General features: G+C 30.4%; 1 long non-coding RNA gene across 1 annotated transcript; it reads right to left on the bottom strand.

The window, feature by feature from the left end:
• Positions 1–854: 854 nt before the first annotated feature.
• On the bottom strand, positions 855–11769 carry LOC124374585. The gene is made up of 2 exons (XR_006923575.1): positions 11487–11769; positions 855–937 (listed from the first exon to the last, which is right to left on the bottom strand). It is a non-coding gene; the product is annotated as an uncharacterized LOC124374585 (long non-coding RNA).
• Positions 11770–11901: the final 132 nt, after the last annotated feature.

Raw genomic sequence — 11901 nt, 5'->3', positions numbered from 1 at the left:
CATACCCGTGCTTTTCCAACGATCCACAATATTGCTAGGAAATTTTCTAGGTGAGCTCTTGATATCATGTAAAGCTAAAGGATGTGTCTGGGAATTAAGTGGAATTGTATGTGGATTTTTATTTTGAATTAACTGTTGTTTAACATTCTTTATAGTTTTAGTTCTTCCTTTTGCAACAATTGTTTTAACAGATTCACTTACGCTTGGTGATAGACTTTCTGGGGAGTTTTTCTTTCTTTGTTACTGTACGAGAACGCTTTACATTTTCCGTTTATAGGACTCTCACTAGAACTTCTTTTTACTTTTGTGATTGATCGGGACTTCTCTTAAAACCTTTTTTGGAGAACCTGTTTTACTATTGTCTGCCACTTTTTTTGCAGTCACAACTTTTAAAGTACTATTACTCCTTCCAGAAGGTCTTCCAGGTCCCCTTTTTTATAGGGAATTGGGATCTTGATGATACTTTTGATCCCAACACAACTTTTTCACTTCTTCTTATTGGAGCCATTGTTACAGAATGTTGGACAGATGATACGATGTTACTATCTTGACTACTTGAAGAACTTTCTTCACTATCTTCACTCAGTGACCCATCACTGTCTTCGTTTGTATAAAGTAAAGTGTTCTGAATAGAAGATTTTGTTTTTTGAAATTAATTTGTCAATTACTGTAGGCTTGATATTAAAGAATAATGTCTTATTTTTGGAATTCAGCTGAGCTAGCATTGCCTTCCCTCTTTTTAAAATGAATCAGAAGTGATAATTTTTGTTCTATTCTACAAGCCTTCCTGCTGGAAGGCTCTCGTGTTTCAATATTTTCAATCCTATTACTGATAAAGTCTTCATCTGTTTTTGTTTTCTTTCCTCTTCAAACTAAATTAATATTTTGCAACTTAATGCATGTAGAAAAATTGCAGTCGTGCGGATAAAGTTTATACCTAAAACAAACAATCATTTATTACACAATATCATAACATTATGCTAATTTAATTTACTTTTCCTGGATGAGAAATACTTTCATATCTGAAAAACGTTATGCTAATTTTTTATGACTTACTTTTCATTAACCCTTTCCGGGCCAGGCGGCAATTTATTGTCTCCTTAATATTCGTCGTTTTCTTAAATAAATACGACGTCAAATGATTAAAGTTTTATGTTTTTTTATTCCCTAGTATATTTGTAGATAATTAAATATGAATATAATTTTTATTTTGGAAGTCTATGCATTTTTATTTCGTAATTGTCATGTGACATTATCAGCTGACTCGATCTTTCGTTGTTAATTCTTTATGCTTTAGTGTAATCGTACTATTGTATGCTGGATTCTTCTTCATTATTTTATTTTGTGGTTGTAAATATTAGTAGTTTTAGTTGTTATGTGCTTAGCTATTGTGTGTAGTAGTTACAATGACTGACAATTTGCGAAGGAGTGAAATTGTAAATAGCATATTTGTAAATAGAAAAAGTGTAAATAAATTTCAAATAAAATTGTGTAAATATTTCTTGGTAAGTAGTGTTTTTTAACTGTATTGAAACTGTTTATGGATCCTACAATCATCTGTTTACTGGTACATCCATAATGTGAATATTTATTTTAAGTTTCTTGCAGTGTAAGAGTGAGTTGCTTTTACACTTATAAAATGTTGCGAAGTACAATTATGCGTATTTATACAAAATGTGTCATAAAAAATTTATTTATTAGAGAAATAACACAAAATTTTGTATGGTTGTTCCTTTCTAAATGTATAATATAATAAAGTAGCTTCCCACAGTAAAATTATTTTTCCTTTTTCAGTTATTTGCAAAAAAATATAAATTTTTGTAATGTAATCTATTAAAACTTTTTTTTTTAATTTTAAATTACTTAAAAATACAGCTAACATATTTTGTTGTTGTTAGTATAATATATCTATACGAGTAATTTGGTGCAACTTTTAGATAATTCTCTAATTTTTATGAAAACTTATAGATTTTAATATAAGAGACTGCCAATTTTAGCTTGGCACTTTTGACTAGTCACAAGGGGATATGAGATGTGAAAAAATTTTGCAACATCTCATATTTGCTCCTGGCCCTGAAAGGGTTAATAAATTAAAGACAGAAAATGCAGAATAACTTACTATACAACAGAACCGAGAATGTAACTTGTAATCACAATCCTGTAATAATTAAGCGAGCGATAATAAATATGTGGAAGCAAGTATTGTAATTTAGGGTTAAATGGTTATTAATAGAAATGATATTTTAAATTGTGTAACTATTTCTATTTAAAAAAATTCAAATAAATAAATGTTAAAATAAATGTTTAATAAATTGTTAAACTTTACTGTTTTTAGAACTTCAAAATTAACCAAAGCTAAGCTGATATCTAGAATAATACCTTAAATAGGCATTCCACCTGAATAGAAATAAGATTAGTATTTAGTATATGCCAACTTGAGATTTTATTGTAGTATCGATAAATTAATCAGCATAAAAATAGATAGTAAATACAAGTTTAATATACATATAATAACCATAGACGTGTTAGCTAACCAATTTTGGTCTTTCAAACATGCTCTCACATAACTAACTACAGTACACTCCATCAATGTAATGATGTGAACTATGCACCAATGGATCATAGCTATAGTTCTTTCCTCTTTGTTAGTGGAGATGTGACTTATTACGTCGATTGTTGCGAACATAGAAATAGAAGTATTTGTGGTTTCCCTATTTGCTATCTATCTGTACAAGAAATTAAATATTTTGAGGCAGAGTTAAGGAGCGTATAGCCCTCTCTTCCAATCAGCCTAGAGGAAGACACACACAGGTAAGTAGTGTTATAAATGAATTATGAAATTTATTTTATTGTTAGTGTATCATGTATTTCATTCTGATATACAATATAACATATATTCATGTATATTTTAAATAACTTAAACTATTACCAAACATTATGTTTACACCTGTTGTTTATCATCTATATACATATCTGCTTTTTATATTGTAGCTTAAGGTCCCAGGTATATATAATAAAGCGTATATTTCTAGAAATTAGAAGAAGTTAAATATAATATTTCCCACAATAACTTCATTTTATAAGCCTCCAAATGTTGGACATATTTGTCCAAAAATATTTGCATAGCCTATATCATTTAACAAAATATTTGAAACTTCTTTATGACATATGGTAGTTCAATTCCACATATTATTCTTCACTTCATTTTATAAAACTTCATATGTATTGCTCCGTATTTGAATTTGTAGAATTTTCTTTTACCCTGGTGTGATACTCCAGAAGGTCCTGACACTAGACTGCCTCTTAAAGGAGCAATATATAATAAAGGAATTATTTTATGTCTAGAGTATTAAATATTTGATAGGATCACTACTGGTTATTATCTGCTATTTTTCAGTTGGAACAAACTATGCAAAATACAGCTACATAACACACAAAATTAATTATAAACAAAACAAAGTAAAAAAACTTTACTGAACTCCAACCTCCTTGTCTGATATAATGAATCATCTTAGCTGTAAGAAATAAATATGTAGCTGAGTGACTGATCAAGTATTAGCTCAAGAGTGTGTTGAAACTGAAAACTGATATGTCAATATTAGGAATTAAGGAGTCCAACATAAGCAAAACAGTAGATTAGGCATTTATTATTTCTAACTGTAAATACATTTTTTTAATCTGATCCTCTTTATATATTAAAATGTAGTATTTATATATAAACCACCACTCCTTACACTAGAAAAATCCGCACCAACAATTTTTAATTTTTCAATGAAAATTGTATGCGAGTGCTTAGGGTTATTAAAAAAAAATATTAAAACTACCATACAATATATTAAAATTGTGTTTCGTTACTAATATTTCAAATTACTCAACTGTTTCAATTCATGTAACTTATTTCAATTTATATACACCCAAGTTTTAAAGTTAGGCCTTGTCATACGATTTTCTTGAATTTCTTCTTCACCAATTTCACTATTAATTTTGCACAAAATATCATCATCAAATTATGGTCATCAGATCAGACTTCAGTGCCAACCCATACTTCTGGTAAAAAAACAAGAACATCCCTTGTGATAGTACCTAAGTTCAAGTTCAGATCAAATGAGCGCTCCGCAACTATTTAATTTTAATACTAAACAGTAACTATTTCAGCCACAATAATAATACATACACATGTATTTACCTACTTATACAGTCTAATAAATAATAGTAGAAAGAGACAGAGCGACCTCCTTCTCACTGGCATTGCTTCTGTTTGGTAGGCAGAAAACATGAAACTGATCGTCTTATGACACATTAAGTCAAACAAAGTCTGTTCTTTCAGGTCCACAGTAAGAAAAACTTTAAAAAAAATAGTGGCCTCTGGACAATACCAAAGTACCCACACTTCCATAGTTAACCATAAATCTTGGTTACTATTTTGTATTAATTGTAAGGAATGACAAATAAAGCAATCGTAATTAAAACATGGGATTGTTGTCCCATATTTTCGTCAAATTACATTTTTTTTAGCCTCAACATTAGCTATTCTGTCTTGGAAGTACACTGATTTATCATGTCTGTATATGGATTGGATCTCCCCGGGACTTGTACACGTTATTTCTCAGTTACAGAGCTGAGACTACCCATTAGTCTATATGGTGGAGGACATTAGAATTTTAAGACATCAAAATATTAATTTAACGAACAATAAAGATTTTTCAATGTTAAATATTTGAAACAATAAAATAAAAAGCTTTAAACACTACATTCACCTTCCTTAGGAAACTTGGCAGTTATGAAACTGAATTATGATAACATTTTAGTGTTAATAATATAAATAGCCTGTAGGTATTTAATTTTCATTCTTGTCATTTCTTTGCTGTTGTTTATGTTGCAAATATGTAATATTATTTGAAGTTATTAATTAATTAACCCTTTTACTGCCAATGTCCGACATATCGGACGTCGGCATTTTTGCCGAAAACGCCAACGTCCGATATGTCGGACGTCTGTTTTTTTTATTGTTACTGGCTACTGTTATGTTCAAATGCCGAAATATTCGGTATTTTGGTTGTTTAGGAGGAGGAAAGGATAATGAAAGAAGCCATTTGAAGAACTTTGGATTTCTATTTTCGTCGTCTTTGACTAGAATTGACGAACTACCTAGACAGCTGTCAAAACCAGATGATCGGGTTAGATTACTGAAACCTTCGTTCATTGTTGTTGTTTACAATGTTATCGAAAGTTTTTTTGAAGTGTTACTTTTGTTGATCAAGGATAAAATGAGTAAAAGAGTTACATCTAACTCTCCTGTGAGTGAGGGAACAATAATTAACAGTCTAATCGATGGTGGTGTACAAGTGCAAGACGAACTGAGTGACAATTTCCTTCAGAATTTGTCAGATTCAGATGCCGAGAACGATTCTGATATTAGTGTTAGGGCTATTGATGACAATCAAAGTGATGTGGATGACACTGATGACGATCCTGACTTTATCTTACCATCAGATAATGAGGAGTTATTAGATAGTGAGGGGGATGTGGCACAGATAAGTTTACCTTCAACTTCCACTGGTAGGCCTAGAGGAGGCCTACCAGTTTTGGGAAAATCCTCATAGTGCAGCTATGTTTCAAGGTAGCACCTTCAAATTTGGTATATGTTCTAAGCAATTGCTCTAGTTTATAATGATATCATGCTCAAAATTTTAGTATAATTTTAAAAATAAATTATCAGATGCCAAACACAATTTTTATTTTTTTTTATTTATTTTTTATTTACATAATTTTTAAAATTAAATAATGAGTTTGTTTCGAATTAAAATTTCTTTTTATTACTTGAAAAACAGCATTTAAATACGAGTAAATAAAGTAAAAAATTAATGCAAATCTAATGAAAAATAAAAAAGATACAGCATTTTTTGTAAATGAATGCACAACAGCGATTTTTCCCCCCCTTGGCAATTTTGACTGGTACGATAAAAAAATGGCCGGCAGTAAAAGGGTTAAGTGGTATAAACATGTTTTGAAAGTATTTCTTTTCCACAGGAGTGACGTAGTTAAACAAATAATTAGTGTTTTGTTTCAAAATAAACCAAGTTTCGTAATCTATATAGGCCTAGGTTAGGAGTGTTTAGTTTGTATTTTAGCATGTTTTATTTATTTTCTATGCTGAATTTTACCAATATTATATGCATTATAAATGGATAGAAACTATTTAGATCAATCTAGTGATATGCGAGTTGTTACAAAATGAAACAGTAGACCATGACAGCGGTGTGAATCTGATTAGGCCTAGCGTAATATTTCAGTGCCCCAATCAAAACTAGGTTATAATTGTACATTTTTGTAAATGAATACATTTTTATAACAATTAGGGATCTGTTCACAATACAGAATGTTTAGTGGATAAATAAAATTTTATTTTTTCAAATGAGATGAAAATTTGAACATAGGTTCTAACTTTAAAGTTTGACATGTAATAAAATGTATGCTTTCTGGATTCATAAATATGAGTTATGCTACATAATGTTGTAGCTTTACTTTTTATTGATAAATTATATGTTATTGCTAACTCTAGATGTGATATAATACTGTTTCTTGTAAGGAATAACTATTATTGTTGTAATATAGTATGTTACCAAGGTAGGCCCTAATTTAAATTTTCATTAAAATGCTCTGTTGCAAGTTTTACCAATATAAAATTAAAAATTTAATAAATAAGTTCATTGAACTATATATTTTCTTAAACTAAAGAAATAAATCTACTATAATTTTGATTTAGTACAAATACACCACTTCTGTATGTATGGTCCCACCCCCGTAAAACAAAAATATATATAAAAGTTTTAAAAAACAAACAAAAATAAATTTACTTATATAAAAGTAGGCATAAGTTAGATAAAATACATATTTTAATGAAAAAATATTGTATGCCAATGCATAATCAAATAACGGTACTTTGGGATTATACCGACCACACCAGTATGAAGAACACAAAAATATACATTTATAGAAACAAACATGATAGAACGAAAAAAAAAACAACTCTTTAATTACAAAATTACAAGCATTTCCAGGTATTGTGATCGGTATTGTTGTCGCTGTTATCTTATCTTTCTCGAGAATCCTGATTACGGCAGGCCGCGCGGCATCACATGATTTGCACGGTACATAATTGCCTTTCCATTACAATTCAATTTATATTTCTGATTAGACCCTCTAGAATTTGATATTTTACTGATAGGTACTATCTGGAGGGATGTTTTTCTTTCTTTGACATCAGCGCGGGCTTCGGCAGCCCGCGCTGATGGCCGGAGGCACTCGCATTTTGGGTGGCGGAGTGTGATCAATAATAAAAACAAGTTTTTTCAATAAAGAGTTTAGTTTTAGTTTGGTAATGTTTGTTTTTATTGAATTTTTGGTTTTGGAGAAATGTAGAGGTAAAACACAGAAGTACAACAAAGCGACGCACCAGCTGAACGGGCGGCGAGACTCTGCAATCACGTTATCTACTAGACCGCTCGACTTTGACCTCTGTCTGAGGATGGGGAGGGGTTTGCGATAAGACAATTCCAGTTTTATATTGACGAAATATTGTTCTACGCTAATCTAGTAATCAGTAGAATCAAAATGTCAAATAACGATTCATGTCTGGGTGTGGTCGGTATAATCCCAAAGTATCCAAATAACTGTTAGTATTTCTTATATGTTTTATAAAATACCCCTGCAAAACCTAGAAAAGTGGCCTGCCCATAGGCCTAGAGGTAATTTAGTTGCCAGTTCCTGGGTTAAGAGTTCTTTTATGTCTTAGGTAATATGTATAAGTAAATAACAAACAAAACACCTTCTTAACTCTTAGAGTGTTCTGCAACAAAACATAACTGTTAATGTGGGTAGGGTACGATAAGTGGACCCGGTTTTTTATATTGAAATTGGCAAACAATATTATTACTTAATCATAACCATTGATACTGATTTGAACAATTAACTTAAATAATATATATCAACAGCTTTTAACACTCTCAAATAATACACATAGGGTAATATTTCAATTTTACATTTAAGTAACATTTGATTATTAAAAATGCCAGTCAATTAAAAAAAAAAAAATACACAGCATTGCCTAGAAAGATGATAAGACATGATTTTCATGGCTTCAACATGTTGGACTTGTAACGAAAAACTTATTATGTGAAATTTGTGCGAAAGAAACAACTGTAACTGTGAGAGGAGTAAATATGGTCGTCTTCAGTTTTCCTAAATTTGGTTAAGTTATAATAATTTGATCACTGTAAATATTAAATTTGCATATTTTAATTTAAAACACATGATTGTCATTGAGGACTATTGATACTTTTATATCGATTCATAGTCTAGGATTTGAGATGCGAATATTAGGTATCGATAATTACATTCTTCGATATAAAAAACCGGGTCCGCTTGTCGTACACTACCCGTTAATGTGGGGAGACCATAATAAGCGGCCTACACTCGTTATTCGATTGCTATTATCAAACAATTCTATATACCTACTATCTAACTTTTAAATGTAAAAATCATATACAATAAGAGTTATATATAAGCGTAACAAGAAAAATCTCGTACACTGCATTTTTTAAAACATGTTAAATACACGTCAAATACAATAACATTACAAAACAACACAGTAACCGCTTTTTTGAAATGGAGGAATGAATTATCCGGGAACAAATTCACATGTTGAAGCCACTTAAACAGTCACTTGTGAGAAATATCTCACATATTTTCTTCATATTCATCGCTATTTTCAAAGTTTAGAAATATTAGTTACTTCTTGCTGTATTATTGAATTATTCCTTAGGACATAAACAATCAAACCATTCGATAATAGCAATCGAATAATGAGTGTAGGCCACTTATTAAAGTCTACCCGTTAATGTTTTAGCAAAAACTACTTTATAACAATATTTTGTTGAGACATAATTTTGGCTTATTATTAAATTGATTTAATAAAATACTATACCTACTTAACCCTTTGAGTGCCGCAGCGTCTACATAGTAGATGCTGTGAAATGTGCATAAATTGCCGGCATCTACCCAGTAGACGATTTGTATTTAATTAATATCACATATAATTCATTTTTGTTTTGACAAATAACTTATTTCGTTGCAATCTACAAGTTTTGAACAATCAATTGTGGGTAATTTCTAAGCAATATATGGGTCAACCTCGATTTTTCTCATATTACTATATAATGTTCCAATAGTCAATTAGAAAAGGAAATGACTAGAATTTCTTGCCGGAAAGCAGTTATAGGGAGGCAGGCAACCGCCAGACGGTCATATATTGCTTAGAGTTACCCTATTAAGTGATCAGGGGCACTGACGTGATCTGGGCTTCAAATTTGGAACTACTCGAGTTAATTTTTTTTCTAAAAGAGCAAGCAGCGCGAAGCGCTGCGTAGCGGGCCGGCCATCGTGCGTGATTCTTTTTTTTTATTAATAATTTCTGATAAATTGTTATTACATATTACAATATAATGTAGGTAATGTATGTAAAACAATTTTAAACACATAATTACATGCTGGAAAGCAAAGTAAACCAATATAATTCCCCCCAATAAAAAATCTCCGTAAAAATCTGGTAAAGGAATCTGCGTCATTCCTTTGGCCTGAAATCAATTCAGTATATACGAAAGATCACGCACGATGCTTGCCCGCTGCGCAGCGCTTCGCGCTGCTTGCTCTTTTAGAAAAAAAAAATTAACTCGAGTAGTTCCAAATTTGAAGCCCAGATCACGTCAGTGCCCCTAATCACTAATAGGTAGTTCTGGCGGTTGCCTGCTCCTATAAACTGCTTTCCAGCAAGAAATTCTAGTCATTTCCTTTTCTAATTGACACTATTGGAACATTATATTGTAATATGAGTTGCCTGCTCCCTATAACTGCTTTCCGGCAAGAAATTCTAGTCATTTCCTTTTCTAATTGACTATTGGAACATTATATTGTAATTTGAGAAAAATCGAGGTTGACCCATATATTGCTTAGAATTACCCAATTGTGATTGATTTGTATTGTTTACCCGCCTCCTTGTAGTTATTTGCCATAAAAAAAAGAGATGACGCAATAGTTGGTCAGCTGTTACTTGTTGCCATTAACTACACAGTTTGGTTCGTTGGGTGTTTACATTGTGCTAGTTTCGTGTGTTTATGCTGAAAAACTGTTGTTATTACTATTCTGCAACTGTGTTCAGTAAAACTTACAATGCATTTATAAACTTCTTTTTTCGTGTTTATTTGGTTTAGTGATGTGTATTTTATTGTTGGATTGGTGATGAAGTAAAACGCAAAGTTCCAATCAAAACTATTGATTTTAGGTGAAGTAAGGTTATATTTGTAGGCCTGTGTATATTTTTATATACTTTTTATATAATTAGTATTTTTACAGTCGTCTTACTTCATTGAGTGAAATAGGATAGTTATAATATTGTTTCTAAACTTTTGACAAACTTGAACAAAAATTGCTTTCTGTTGTATTTTGTATATATTGCAGTATCTGGTTAAATATTACTGTAAAAAACTATATTATGCATGATTTTTTGTTCAGTTTTTAATGTTCTTATCTAATGGTATAGCTAAAAAAAAATAAAAAAAAATTATTGTATATATAAAAATTTTAGTTCAAACTTAAAATTTATTTTTTTCATTTTTTTAGTTTTTTGTTATAACCTATATTCTTTTTGTGTAAATAAAAATAAAAATTATAATATTATATGGAAAAAATACGTAGTTTTATGACACACAAACTAAAAAAAACACATTATTCAAATCGGTTGAATAGTTTTTTTAATATAGTTTTTTCCCCACACGCTTGCAAAACAGAAGGAAATGCTCCGGCAATTTAAGCGCATTGACTTGGAAAATATGCTGTGGCACTCAAAGGGTTAAAAATAAATATAGATAGTTAAATTCCCTTCATAAAACATTCTTAAATGTTCTGTTTAGTACTGAGCCTTTTGGGACTAACCTAATTCCAATGAGAAGTTTCTTACCTTTAAAGTTAACAAAAAGAAAGGATGAAATATTTTTTTATCTGAATGTTAGAATTGCAACAAAAAGGTTTTACTTAAGTTTTGACTGGCCTTTAACTATGTCAATGTGTAGTCAAATATAAATTTGACAAGCTAGCCTAGAACAGTAAATAGGTTGAGCTAAAAATGTATATTTTCAAATAGACTTACATTATTATTAATTGCCAGTCTACAGTTTAACAGGTCATTGTAGGCTAATTTTACTTACTTCCAATATAATTGTACTTAAATATTAAATAGGTTGATTATTCGTTAGGACTTCTACTATCCCATAACTAAGGCTTTATAGTAGGATAACTTAATATTATTTAAAGGAATTATTAAGATTAACATAACAGAATTTGTTACTTAGCTATACTAAAATTTAAAACCAATGATAAAATCACACATCATTATTTTATATTACATTTATTATGAAGTAAACTCAACTCACCATCTTTCTTTACTATCGCAACAAATTGAAAAAAGGAAAGCTCTATTTAGAGAAATGTCACTATTACTAATACACACTATTTCACTTCAAAAATATTCCTCAAGTACTACACTAATGAACAAGTTTGATATTATTCACTAAAATTAGTACTTTATTAAACTCTATTACACTCACAGTCACTTTATGTCCAAAAATAAACTTTAATATTTGTGTAAAGAACCACAGCCATTACGCTTTGTTACATCCATGTTGTTTAGGGTTATAACGGGACGTGACGACAATCGCTGCCATTTTAAATCTACTGTGTTATACAGAAAGCAGTGATCAAATCAGATGTTTGGGATTCTTACTGCGAAAAACAAAACATATGTTTCAGTGATGTCGGCTGATGGACAGAGATTATAAAATTCTTTGT

The sequence above is a fragment of the Homalodisca vitripennis genome, unplaced genomic scaffold (genome assembly GCF_021130785.1).
Source record: "Homalodisca vitripennis isolate AUS2020 unplaced genomic scaffold, UT_GWSS_2.1 ScUCBcl_9130;HRSCAF=17517, whole genome shotgun sequence".
Taxonomy (NCBI): Eukaryota; Metazoa; Arthropoda; class Insecta; order Hemiptera; family Cicadellidae; genus Homalodisca; species Homalodisca vitripennis.
This window is presented reverse-complemented; position numbering and strand designations above follow the sequence as displayed.